The sequence below is a fragment of the Hyla sarda genome, unplaced genomic scaffold, assembly GCF_029499605.1.
Source record: "Hyla sarda isolate aHylSar1 unplaced genomic scaffold, aHylSar1.hap1 scaffold_336, whole genome shotgun sequence".
NCBI lineage: Eukaryota > Metazoa > Chordata > Amphibia > Anura > Hylidae > Hyla > Hyla sarda.
In genome coordinates, this window is record NW_026610109.1 from 251,994 (window position 1) to 266,482 (window position 14,489).

General features: G+C 43.5%; 4 non-coding genes across 4 annotated transcripts; all 4 read right to left on the reverse strand.

Annotated features, from left to right (window-relative positions):
- Positions 1-1,920: 1,920 nt before the first annotated feature.
- Positions 1,921-2,111, reverse strand: LOC130330546 (U2 spliceosomal RNA). Its single transcript, XR_008873684.1, has one exon. It is a non-coding gene; the product is annotated as a U2 spliceosomal RNA (small nuclear RNA).
- Positions 2,112-4,188: 2,077 nt separating this feature from the next.
- LOC130330598 (U2 spliceosomal RNA) lies at positions 4,189-4,386 on the reverse strand. Its single transcript, XR_008873728.1, has one exon. It is a non-coding gene; the product is annotated as a U2 spliceosomal RNA (small nuclear RNA).
- A 7,213-nt stretch (positions 4,387-11,599) lies between these two features.
- Positions 11,600-11,790, reverse strand: LOC130330547 (U2 spliceosomal RNA). Its single transcript, XR_008873685.1, has one exon. It is a non-coding gene; the product is annotated as a U2 spliceosomal RNA (small nuclear RNA).
- Positions 11,791-13,888: 2,098 nt separating this feature from the next.
- LOC130330548 (U2 spliceosomal RNA) lies at positions 13,889-14,079 on the reverse strand. Its single transcript, XR_008873686.1, has one exon. It is a non-coding gene; the product is annotated as a U2 spliceosomal RNA (small nuclear RNA).
- Positions 14,080-14,489: the final 410 nt, after the last annotated feature.

Sequence of the window (14,489 nt, forward strand, 5' to 3'; positions counted from 1 at the left end):
CAGGGGCCCATTGCACTCCCACGGGGCCTTTTTAAATGCAATCCATAACCCGGATTTGCCAGGAACCCTTCTTACTCCTCCTACTTGCATGTGACACTGGGCTTAGGATCTGCATAGGAAACACACACACAAGCACACACCTACCTTTGTTGCCTGCAGATGCCTCCTTGGCTGTCCCCAAACGGTATCAAACCAACACCCACGGGAAGCTGTAAGCATAGAGGACATGCCTGCACCCCATTGGACTTACCTGTGTGGGTTAAATCCGGGTTATTTGACAACCTATGGCGGTGATGGTTCTGCTCAGGCAGAGCAGTGCTGATGCTCCTCATAAAGCTGTCGCTGCTGTGAAGGTTCTAGGTGACATCACAAATCCCTATGGTTACATACACAACAAAGCTGGGTTGTTGTTGTTTACACTCTGCAAGGCCTGTGGAAGTGAGTGACATCATAGCACTGTAGTTCTGAGGGTTCTAGATGGATGCAACAATCTCCTGTTGCTTCTATGAAGGCCATAATAGACGACATCACCAAACAGCTCCATAGTCACATACACAGCAAAGGAGAGATGTTGTTTACACCTAGTGATGTCAGTGGTATTGAGTGACATCACAGCACAGTGCTAAGGCTCCTGGGCCTGGACACAGCAGCGGCTGCAATATCTCAACGGAGAATACGTTTATATATATGTGTGTGTGTGCGCGTATATATATATATATATATATATATATATATATATATATTTCTCCGCCGAAATCACTTTTAAACCCATTTCCACCTTTTTTTCCCTTCTCTTCCTCTTACTTTTTTTTCACGTTTTTTTACGTTTTTCTCCTTTTCGCCTCTTTTCTGGGCGTATTATTCTTCTTTTTCTTCTTTTTTTTCGTCTAATGCATACCCCTTCAGTGCAGCAATGCTTATTCAATACCGCCAGCAGATGGAGACACTGGGGGATAATTTTCTAAGGATTTATACTGATTTTTCCTGTCTGAATTTGTCGCACAGAAAGTTGCAGGCCAAATATGTGTGACATTTCTGCGACTTTAGCTTCTAGAGCATTTTTACAACATTATACATAGGTGCTGAATACATAAAAAGCGACTGTTCAGCGACAGACAAGTCGCATCGGCTGAAAGTAGGCCAGAATGTCAGTCCATGTTGGAGCAGGTTTAGATACAGTCTAAAGTATAGATCTCAAAGTCTGTGCACAGAATTTAGCAAGGGCCTCGCACCTTCTGATGCATCAGGTAGGTGCACAATAGCATAGCCTAACCCTCTGTACTTTGGTCTATATTGATGCGGGACATAGACAGCCAGCTGATGACCAATCCATTAGTGCAATGGATGGCTGGAAGCATTTGTCTTTGCCTTTGCAATACCACAGAAGCAATGCATGGTCAATGTACAGCAATGACACACCTGTGTGAACAGCCAGGAGACCCCCCCCCCCCCCCCCCATGTTATGTTACATAGTTACATAGTTAGTACGGTCGAAAAAAGACATATGTCCATCAAGTTCAACCAGGGAATTAAGGGGTAGGGGTGTGGCGCGATATTGGGGAAGGGATGAGATTTTATATTTCTTCATAAGCATTAATCTTATTTTGTCAATTAGGAACATTCAGCACCCACCCGCTATCAAGGCAGCTGCCTATCATGTCATGCCCTACCTGCACAGGTGTGCTGGCTACTCAAATGATCCAATTAAGGAGGCCATTTAGTCAGCAGCAGCAGAAGTCCTGTGCCTGGACGCTCCAACAGCGGCCAGACACAAGCAGAAGCAGAAGCAGCAGAAGCAGCAGCAGCACCACCTTTTGTTTTTTGGCTGCAGCAGCAGCAAGGCCCACAGGGCTGGCTAGCTGGCTAGCCAGCAAGCAGGTAGCAATGAAAGTAGGAATCTTTCTTTTTAACCCTGTAAGGGGGTGGTGCACTGTACCCGAAGATACTGCCATATCGGGTCAATGCATAGGGCGACGGAAGCAAGCTTCGAAATCGGCCCCCGTTCTCAAAAATCCATTTAATATATGGTCCCCAGATAGGGGACGTATCAGATATTAAACTGATAAGAACAGATACTACACTTGATCTTAGCCAAAAGGCCGAGAAGCGATAACCGTGAAAGGGGCGGGCCCAACAAGGTGCCCTTCATGGGCACTATCACTGCTTGCTGTCAGGGAGGCTGCCAGACAATTTTCCATGCACACTCTGGGCTGGGGGGCAGTCAACCACCAGTACACACAGCAGAACCTAAACCCATACCATTATTGCTAAGCAGCAAGACAGGGGCCCATTGCACTCCCACGGGGCCTTTTTAAATGCAATCCATAACCCGGATTTGCCAGGAACCCTTCTTACTCCTCCTACTTGCATGTGACACTGGGCTTAGGATCTGCATAGGAAACACACACACAAGCACACACCTACCTTTGTTGCCTTCAGATGCCTCCTTGGCTGTCCCCAAACGGTATCAAACCAACACCCACGGGAAGCTGTAAGCATAGAGGACATGCCTGCACCCCATTGGACTTACCTGTGTGGGTTAAATCCGGGTTATTTGACAACCTATGGCGGTGATGGTTCTGCTCAGGCAGAGCAGTGCTGATGCTCCTCATAAAGCTGTCGCTGCTGTGAAGGTTCTAGGTGACATCACAAATCCCTATGGTTACATACACAACAAAGCTGGGTTGTTGTTGTTTACACTCTGCAAGGCCTGTGGAAGTGAGTGACATCATAGCACTGTAGTTCTGAGGGTTCTAGATGGATGCAACAATCTCCTGTTGCTTCTATGAAGGCCATAATAGGCGACATCACCAAACAGCTCCATAGTCACATACACAGCAAAGGAGAGATGTTGTTTACACCTAGTGATGTCAGTGGTATTGAGTGACATCACAGCACAGTGCTAAGGCTCCTGGGCCTGGACACAGCAGCGGCTGCAATATCTCAACGGAGAATACGTTTATATATATGTGTGTGTGTGCGCGTATATATATATATATATATATATATATATATATATATTTCTCCGCCGAAATCACTTTTAAACCCATTTCCACCTTTTTTTCCCTTCTCTTCCTCTTACTTTTTTTTCACGTTTTTTTACGTTTTTCTCCTTTTCGCCTCTTTTCTGGGCGTATTATTCTTCGTTTTCTTCTTTTTTTCCGTCTAATGCATACCCCATCAGTGCAGCAATGCTTATTCAATACCGCCAGCAGATGGAGACACTGGGGGATAATTTTCTAAGGATTTATACTGATTTTTCCTGTCTGAATTTGTCGCACAGAAAGTTGCAGGCCAAATATGTGTGACATTTCTGCGACTTTAGCTTCTAGAGCATTTTTACAACATTATACATAGGTGCTGAATACATAAAAAGCGACTGTTCAGCGACAGACAAGTCGCATCGGCTGAAAGTAGGCCAGAATGTCAGTCCATGTTGGAGCAGGTTTAGATACAGTCTAAAGTATAGATCTCAAAGTCTGTGCACAGAATTTAGCAAGGGCCTCGCACCTTCTGATGCATCAGGTAGGTGCACAATAGCATAGCCTAACCCTCTGTACTTTGGTCTATATTGATGCGGGACATAGACAGCCAGCTGATGACCAATCCATTAGTGCAATGGATGGCTGGAAGCATTTGTCTTTGCCTTTGCAATACCACAGAAGCAATGCATGGTCAATGTACAGCAATGACACACCTGTGTGAACAGCCAGGAGACCCCCCCCCCCCCCCCCATGTTATGTTACATAGTTACATAGTTAGTACGGTCGAAAAAAGACATATGTCCATCAAGTTCAACCAGGGAATTAAGGGGTAGGGGTGTGGCGCGATATTGGGGAAGGGATGAGATTTTATATTTCTTCATAAGCATTAATCTTATTTTGTCAATTAGGAACATTCAGCACCCACCCGCTATCAAGGCAGCTGCCTATCATGTCATGCCCTACCTGCACAGGTGTGCTGGCTACTCAAATGATCCAATTAAGGAGGCCATTTAGTCAGCAGCAGCAGAAGTCCTGTGCCTGGACGCTCCAACAGCGGCCAGACACAAGCAGAAGCAGAAGCAGCAGCAGCACCACCTTTTGTTTTTTGGCTGCAGCAGCAGCAAGGCCCACAGGGCTGGCTAGCTGGCTAGCCAGCAAGCAGGTAGCAATGAAAGTAGGAATCTTTCTTTTTAACCCTGTAAGGGGGTGGTGCACTGTACCCGAAGATACTGCCATATCGGGTCAATGCATAGGGCGACGGAAGCAAGCTTCGAAATCGGCCCCCGTTCTCAAAAATCCATTTAATATATGGTCCCCAGATAGGGGACGTATCAGATATTAAACTGATAAGAACAGATTTTTTTTTTTTTTTTTTTGTCTTTTTTCCTCAGTTACAGACTATTGTTTGAACGATCATCAGGTCTCCTACCAGGACTCGTCACTTAAAACAATGTCTGAAAAAACATCATGCGGAAAGACAAAAAAAAGGGAACCGAGGGTCAAGAACTTAAAACCAAAAGGTAAAAGCTGAAGGAAAACAAAAACATTTAAAAAACAAAACATAAACTGGTCAGACTTACAGTTTCCACCATTGGGTATATTTCCAGATCTTTTCAGCATTGTCTTCTCCCATTCTCTTCTTATCTAATAAATATGCAATAAAAAGTCTTCCGAGCAACAACCTCCTACATTCACTTGGAGAAATGGAAACATTTTTAAAAACAAGCAAATTCCTGGAGTCCCATAAAACTTCTTTAAAAACAGAAAAAATTATCCAAGTAACACGTGCATCATTCTTCATGTTAAAGTCCTGACCGATAAAAATTTTCTCAAAAGTAAAATCATTAAAACCCATAAGTGCAATAAAAAATCTTGTTAAAAGCCTAAAAACTTCCTTGGCATAAAAACAGTCCCACCACAAATGTACAATATCTTCTTTACCTCCACAACCCTCTCTTGGACACTGTTCACTCACTCTTATTCCTCTTCCTCTTAAAAACACTCGAGTTGGGAGGCAACCATGGTAAGACATCCATACCACATCTTTTTGTCTATTTGATAAACCAAAGGAATTAAAAAGGCTCCAAATCTTAACTGACTGTGCAATATTACAGAATGGTACTTCATTAAATTTTTCACTCTTTCTCAACTCATATTCTATTTTCTTCTTTTCAGGTTTCCCCAAGGAGCTCAAATTAAACTGATCATTGAAAGACCGAAGAACCACATAAAAGGTAGGTATAATCAGCGCCATTGGTTTCCTCAGATCCCTCTCACACCAGCCCCACTTAGAAAACAACCATCCTGCTAAATATTTACACATATCAGCTGTTTTACCATTGCACTGGATCGTCTTGAAAATTAAAAGAAAATAGTGTAACTTTAAAAACAAATCAATATTTGGAAAGTCATATCCACCATTCTTTACAGTACTCATTACCTTCTCTCTTTTCATTTTTTCCATTTTGGATCCCCAAAAGAAAACAAAAAGTCTTCTTGTTGTCTTCCTCATCCAAAGCTTACCAGGTGGAAAAACCATCGCAGTATATAAAAGTAAAGGTAAAATCACAGTCTTAATAACAAGTACTTTCCCTTTAAGGGATAAACTCCTCAATTTCCAAAAATTCAATTTCTTTTCAATTTTACTGTCCAGCTTGTTGTAAGTCTCTCTCCCTTTAAGATTCTTTTCAAAAATGACCCCTAAAACTTCCACATTCTCCTTTATCTCTACTCCATCCACCAACACATCTTCGCATTTCCCAAAATTCACCAAATGACATTTGCCCCAGTTTACACACATTCCGGCCACACAGCAAAAAATTTGAATATGCAAATTCACTCTATTCAAATCTGCTTTTGAAGTACATGTAAACACAACATCATCCATGTAGCTTAAAACCTTAAGATCACTCCCACCACTGCCAGGTATAAAAACTCCTTTAACACATTTGTCTTTCTGAACATTCTTTAACAAGGCCTCTATTACACAGATGAAAAGGATTGGGGAGAGTGGGCAACCCTGCCGAACCCCTGATAAAATCTTAAAAGCAGGACCAACATGGCCATTCATTAAAACTTGTCCAGTAACACCATTATATAACCCTTTAATAACATGTAATAACTTCATTGGGATCCCCATATGTTTTAGGGCCGTAAACATAAATTTGTGTGCGACTTTATCATAGGCCTTCTCGAAATCCACTGACTCGACAAAAAGAGGCACCTTATTAAAATTACAATAATAAATAATATCCCTTAAAATCAATAAATTATCAGTAATTCTTCTCCCGGGTACAGCACATACTTGGTAATTATCTACCATATGGCCAATAATATTCCTAAGCCTGTTTGCAACAATTTTAGCAATAATTTTATAGTCACTGTTTAACAATGAAATTGGTCTCCAATTTTTTATATCACGTTCGTCACCTTTCTTATGTATTAGTGTGATAATTCCCTTCTTCATTGAATCAGCTAAAATCCCAAACTTAAAAACATATTGCACAACCCGAGTAAAAACATCTTTTAAAAGAGGCCAAAATACAACATAAAACTCAGCTGGAAGGCCGTCACTACCAGGGGTTTTACCTTTTGCCATTCCATTCAGCGCCATTCTAATTTCATTTTCACTAACATCTTCCACCAAAAAAACTTTCTCCTCATCTGGAATTTGATCCTCTAAAATGTTACAGTAGTCTTCCATTTCATTAATAGCAGCTTTACTTTCATTACTAAAAAGTGTTTCATAAAATTTACAAACCTCCTCCTCCATCTCCCTACCAACCACTTCACCACTTGAGGTTAAAACTGACTTAAAGACCCCCTTTGGCTTAAAACACTTTTTAAAAAAATATCGACTACATTGTTCATTCTCCTCCAAATGTTGCACCTTAGCCCTGTAAACAATATTCCTTCCTCTTTCCTTCAACCTTGTCTTCATCTCTTCCTTAATTTCACAAATTTCAGCATCCACCTCTAGACCAGCGTTCTTAAACTTAAAGAGAGTCTCCAACTGTGAAACTAAAGTCTCATCTCTCCGCCTCTTCTCCTGTGCTCTCTTAATGCAAACAGACTTAAAATAACCAGCAAAGTTCACTTTAGCCCAATCCCACCAGTCTAAAATATTTTTAAAACAGTCTTGTTTAGCAGCACAGGATAAAAATATATTTTTAAAACCTGCCATTACCTCCTCTTCTTCAAGTAAACTCACATTCAACTTCCAGAGTCCCCTACCAAAGGCAATGGACTCTGAGATGCTTATTTCAGCAGATAAAATTTTATGATCTGAGAAAATCGACATCATCTGATTACACCGGGCCACCTTCATCCCTTCAGACACAAAAATATAATCTATTCGGGATTTACAGTGACCACTATCCGATACATATGTATATCTATCATCAGTGTCAATCATCAGTCCAGCATCTATATAGTGTAAGTCTTGTACTAATTGATTTAAAGCATTAGAGGTAATGTCAGTTCGGACTTCAGCAGCACTCTCACGGTCATTAACAGTACGGATACAGTTAAAATCACCAGCCACTATAGTACTTTCCCGACCAGGGATAAAAAACTTCAAGGACTCTAAAAAAACCAACCGCTCTTTCTTCTCTGCTGGGGCATATACGTTAAAAACTCTAATCCTCTGGTCTAAAAACTCAAAGTTTAAAACCATGCAACGGCCTGGTATTAAAATCTGGCAATTTAAAACTTTGATATTGTTATTTTTGATTAAAAAACCAACTCCTTCATTTTTGTTATCCGTACTAGTTGACCAAAAAGATTGTCCCATCCTCCACTCATCAGCATAAGGTGCAGATTTAATTGCACACTCCTGTAAACATATTATATCAGCTCTCACATTCTCCAACACCTCAAAAATAGCAGCTCTTCTTACTTCTGATCCAATACTCCTGACATTAAGGGTTGTTAAGATAAGAGTCATAATAACTAAAATGAATAAAATCAAAACTTTAATATCCATCATAGTTAAAAATTACTGCTCTGACTCTCAACTTTCCTTAAAACATTTTCATAACAATCAGGCGACCCTGGATCAGAGTCCCTGTCCATTTCAACTCCTCTTCCAACCACTGGGTCCTCTTGATCCCCAGTCCAACTTCCTTTTTTACTTCTTTTACTTTCCACCCCCACCTCATCCTCCTCATCACTGCTGACAAATCTCTGAGCAGGTGTAAGGGACTTCTCAGATGACTGCACATTTTCTTGGAATTCCATTCCCTCCTCCTCCCCCACAACAGGGTCTGGACATTCCACATCACCACTCATGCTTCCACAAGGAAACACATCTCCATACACAGTTTCAATCTTCTTGACCTCCACCCCCTTTGCACATGTTACTTCACTTGTGGAGACCACTTTCTTATACTCCTGTTCAACCACCACACTTGTCTCCACAAAAGCCTCTTTAATCACATCCACCTGAGCAACAACATTTTTAACAATCGTACCACCTGCGCTCCTCCCGACTTCACATTCCCCCTCCACATTAGATTTTTCACCTCCATCCACACCTCCATCCACACCTCCATCCACACCTGTGGCTTCTGAAAAAGACCTCCTTCCCATTCCCTGTTCATTGCTCTGTCCACCTTTACTTCCAGCCGCATCAGCATAACTCCTTCTCTTGTACCATAAGTGACATCCTCTTGCCAAATGGGAATTACTCCCACAAATATCACAAGTCTTTTCCTCAACGCAAAAACTTGTTTCATGCCCAGTCTTGCCACAGTTCCTACAAACAACACCCTTCACAGGACATGCGTCCTGCACGTGGCCATATGCTTGACATTTGCGGCAAAACTGAAGCTGCCCCTCATAAAAACAAAAACCACGCTCTCCTCCAATGGAAAAAACTTGAGGAATACTCTTAATTCCCTCCTCCATAGACTCATCCTTCTTGAACTTCACAACATATTTCCTTTTACAGTTAAAAAAACCATGTCTGTTCTTTAGTTTTCCAAAAAACTTCACTTCTTCACAATAACGATAAAGAAAATTTGTTACCATTGAGTCTGTAACTTTGGGATTGTACATATGTACGATGACCACTTTCTCTGTACTCAGAAACAAAGGCTCTACTTTAACTTTCCTCATAATATCCGGCTCATTCTTTCTCTTCATTCCTTCCAGGTCCTTGTAGACCCTCTGACAAATCTCGGAATTAACAAATGTAACATCATAAATACCCTGTCTAGGGAAATCTTGCATTGCAAATACATCTGTTACCTTTAGGTACTGGAGCCTGCGTAGAATCTCCAGCACAATCTGGTCCAGGCCAACCGTTCCCCGATGTTCCGTTGGGACGAAAATCCTGACCGTGTCTTCCATTCCGCGAATCCTCTCTCCTCCACTCATTTTTGCAGGTGATGAAACCCACTATCGCAACTCCGAAATAACCCAGGGCCCCCCGCAAAGAGGGCCCCGATCACCACCCCCTTCAACTCCTAACCCGCCCGGTAAACCGCACGGGATCGAAGCCAAAAGGCCGAGAAGCGATAACCGTGAAAGGGGCGGGCCCAACAAGGTGCCCTTCATGGGCACTATCACTGCTTGCTGTCAGGGAGGCTGCCAGACAATTTTCCATGCACACTCTGGGCTGGGGGGCAGTCAACCACCAGTACACACAGCAGAACCTAAACCCATACCATTATTGCTAAGCAGCAAGACAGGGGCCCATTGCACTCCCACGGGGCCTTTTTAAATGCAATCCATAACCCGGATTTGCCAGGAACCCTTCTTACTCCTCCTACTTGCATGTGACACTGGGCTTAGGATCTGCATAGGAAACACACACACAAGCACACACCTACCTTTGTTGCCTGCAGATGCCTCCTTGGCTGTCCCCAAACGGTATCAAACCAACACCCACGGGAAGCTGTAAGCATAGAGGACATGCCTGCACCCCATTGGACTTACCTGTGTGGGTTAAATCCGGGTTATTTGACAACCTATGGCGGTGATGGTTCTGCTCAGGCAGAGCAGTGCTGATGCTCCTCATAAAGCTGTCGCTGCTGTGAAGGTTCTAGGTGACATCACAAATCCCTATGGTTACATACACAACAAAGCTGGGTTGTTGTTGTTTACACTCTGCAAGGCCTGTGGAAGTGAGTGACATCATAGCACTGTAGTTCTGAGGGTTCTAGATGGATGCAACAATCTCCTGTTGCTTCTATGAAGGCCATAATAGACGACATCACCAAACAGCTCCATAGTCACATACACAGCAAAGGAGAGATGTTGTTTACACCTAGTGATGTCAGTGGTATTGAGTGACATCACAGCACAGTGCTAAGGCTCCTGGGCCTGGACACAGCAGCGGCTGCAATATCTCAACGGAGAATACGTTTATATATATGTGTGTGTGTGCGCGTATATATATATATATATATATATATATATATATATATATATATATATTTCTCCGCCGAAATCACTTTTAAACCCATTTCCACCTTTTTTTCCCTTCTCTTCCTCTTACTTTTTTTTCATGTTTTTTTACGTTTTTCTCCTTTTCGCCTCTTTTCTGGGCGTATTATTCTTCTTTTTCTTCTTTTTTTTCGTCTAATGCATACCCCATCAGTGCAGCAATGCTTATTCAATACCGCCAGCAGATGGAGACACTGGGGGATAATTTTCTAAGGATTTATACTGATTTTTCCTGTCTGAATTTGTCGCACAGAAAGTTGCAGGCCAAATATGTGTGACATTTCTGCGACTTTAGCTTCTAGAGCATTTTTACAACATTATACATAGGTGCTGAATACATAAAAAGCGACTGTTCAGCGACAGACAAGTCGCATCGGCTGAAAGTAGGCCAGAATGTCAGTCCATGTTGGAGCAGGTTTAGATACAGTCTAAAGTATAGATCTCAAAGTCTGTGCACAGAATTTAGCAAGGGCCTCGCACCTTCTGATGCATCAGGTAGGTGCACAATAGCATAGCCTAACCCTCTGTACTTTGGTCTATATTGATGCGGGACATAGACAGCCAGCTGATGACCAATCCATTAGTGCAATGGATGGCTGGAAGCATTTGTCTTTGCCTTTGCAATACCACAGAAGCAATGCATGGTCAATGTACAGCAATGACACACCTGTGTGAACAGCCAGGAGACCCCCCCCCCCCCCCCATGTTATGTTACATAGTTACATAGTTAGTACGGTCGAAAAAAGACATATGTCCATCAAGTTCAACCAGGGAATTAAGGGGTAGGGGTGTGGCGCGATATTGGGGAAGGGATGAGATTTTATATTTCTTCATAAGCATTAATCTTATTTTGTCAATTAGGAACATTCAGCACCCACCCGCTATCAAGGCAGCTGCCTATCATGTCATGCCCTACCTGCACAGGTGTGCTGGCTACTCAAATGATCCAATTAAGGAGGCCATTTAGTCAGCAGCAGCAGAAGTCCTGTGCCTGGACGCTCCAACAGCGGCCAGACACAAGCAGAAGCAGAAGCAGCAGAAGCAGCAGCAGCACCACCTTTTGTTTTTTGGCTGCAGCAGCAGCAAGGCCCACAGGGCTGGCTAGCTGGCTAGCCAGCAAGCAGGTAGCAATGAAAGTAGGAATCTTTCTTTTTAACCCTGTAAGGGGGTGGTGCACTGTACCCGAAGATACTGCCATATCGGGTCAATGCATAGGGCGACGGAAGCAAGCTTCGAAATCGGCCCCCGTTCTCAAAAATCCATTTAATATATGGTCCCCAGATAGGGGACGTATCAGATATTAAACTGATAAGAACAGATACTACACTTGATCTTAGCCAAAAGGCCGAGAAGCGATAACCGTGAAAGGGGCGGGCCCAACAAGGTGCCCTTCATGGGCACTATCACTGCTTGCTGTCAGGGAGGCTGCCAGACAATTTTCCATGCACACTCTGGGCTGGGGGGCAGTCAACCACCAGTACACACAGCAGAACCTAAACCCATACCATTATTGCTAAGCAGCAAGACAGGGGCCCATTGCACTCCCACGGGGCCTTTTTAAATGCAATCCATAACCCGGATTTGCCAGGAACCCTTCTTACTCCTCCTACTTGCATGTGACACTGGGCTTAGGATCTGCATAGGAAACACACACACAAGCACACACCTACCTTTGTTGCCTGCAGATGCCTCCTTGGCTGTCCCCAAACGGTATCAAACCAACACCCACGGGAAGCTGTAAGCATAGAGGACATGCCTGCACCCCATTGGACTTACCTGTGTGGGTTAAATCCGGGTTATTTGACAACCTATGGCGGTGATGGTTCTGCTCAGGCAGAGCAGTGCTGATGCTCCTCATAAAGCTGTCGCTGCTGTGAAGGTTCTAGGTGACATCACAAATCCCTATGGTTACATACACAACAAAGCTGGGTTGTTGTTGTTTACACTCTGCAAGGCCTGTGGAAGTGAGTGACATCATAGCACTGTAGTTCTGAGGGTTCTAGATGGATGCAACAATCTCCTGTTGCTTCTATGAAGGCCATAATAGACGACATCACCAAACAGCTCCATAGTCACATACACAGCAAAGGAGAGATGTTGTTTACACCTAGTGATGTCAGTGGTATTGAGTGACATCACAGCACAGTGCTAAGGCTCCTGGGCCTGGACACAGCAGCGGCTGCAATATCTCAACGGAGAATACGTTTATATATATGTGTGTGTGTGCGCGTATATATATATATATATATATATATATATATATATATATATATATATATATTTCTCCGCCGAAATCACTTTTAAACCCATTTCCACCTTTTTTTCCCTTCTCTTCCTCTTACTTTTTTTTCACGTTTTTTTACGTTTTTCTCCTTTTCGCCTCTTTTCTGGGCGTATTATTCTTCTTTTTCTTCTTTTTTTCCGTCTAATGCATACCCCATCAGTGCAGCAATGCTTATTCAATACCGCCAGCAGATGGAGACACTGGGGGATAATTTTCTAAGGATTTATACTGATTTTTCCTGTCTGAATTTGTCGCACAGAAAGTTGCAGGCCAAATATGTGTGACATTTCTGCGACTTTAGCTTCTAGAGCATTTTTACAACATTATACATAGGTGCTGAATACATAAAAAGCGACTGTTCAGCGACAGACAAGTCGCATCGGCTGAAAGTAGGCCAGAATGTCAGTCCATGTTGGAGCAGGTTTAGATACAGTCTAAAGTATAGATCTCAAAGTCTGTGCACAGAATTTAGCAAGGGCCTCGCACCTTCTGATGCATCAGGTAGGTGCACAATAGCATAGCCTAACCCTCTGTACTTTGGTCTATATTGATGCGGGACATAGACAGCCAGCTGATGACCAATCCATTAGTGCAATGGATGGCTGGAAGCATTTGTCTTTGCCTTTGCAATACCACAGAAGCAATGCATGGTCAATGTACAGCAATGACACACCTGTGTGAACAGCCAGGAGACCCCCCCCCCCCCCCATGTTATGTTACATAGTTACATAGTTAGTACGGTCGAAAAAAGACATATGTCCATCAAGTTCAACCAGGGAATTAAGGGGTAGGGGTGTGGCGCGATATTGGGGAAGGGATGAGATTTTATATTTCTTCATAAGCATTAATCTTATTTTGTCAATTAGGAACATTCAGCACCCACCCGCTATCAAGGCAGCTGCCTATCATGTCATGCCCTACCTGCACAGGTGTGCTGGCTACTCAAATGATCCAATTAAGGAGGCCATTTAGTCAGCAGCAGCAGAAGTCCTGTGCCTGGACGCTCCAACAGCGGCCAGACACAAGCAGAAGCAGAAGCAGCAGAAGCAGCAGCAGCACCACCTTTTGTTTTTTGGCTGCAGCAGCAGCAAGGCCCACAGGGCTGGCTAGCTGGCTAGCCAGCAAGCAGGTAGCAATGAAAGTAGGAATCTTTCTTTTTAACCCTGTAAGGGGGTGGTGCACTGTACCCGAAGATACTGCCATATCGGGTCAATGCATAGGGCGACGGAAGCAAGCTTCGAAATCGGCCCCCGTTCTCAAAAATCCATTTAATATATGGTCCCCAGATAGGGGACGTATCAGATATTAAACTGATAAGAACAGATACTACACTTGATCTTAGCCAAAAGGCCGAGAAGCGATAACCGTGAAAGGGGCGGGCCCAACAAGGTGCCCTTCATGGGCACTATCACTGCTTGCTGTCAGGGAGGCTGCCAGACAATTTTCCATGCACACTCTGGGCTGGGGGGCAGTCAACCACCAGTACACACAGCAGAACCTAAACCCATACCATTATTGCTAAGCAGCAAGACAGGGGCCCATTGCACTCCCACGGGGCCTTTTTAAATGCAATCCATAACCCGGATTTGCCAGGAACCCTTCTTACTCCTCCTACTTGCATGTGACACTGGGCTTAGGATCTGCATAGGAAACACACACACAAGCACACACCTACCTTTGTTGCCTGCAGATGCCTCCTTGGCTGTCCCCAAACGGTATCAAACCAACACCCACGGGAAGCTGTAAGCATAGAGGACATGCCTGCACCCCAT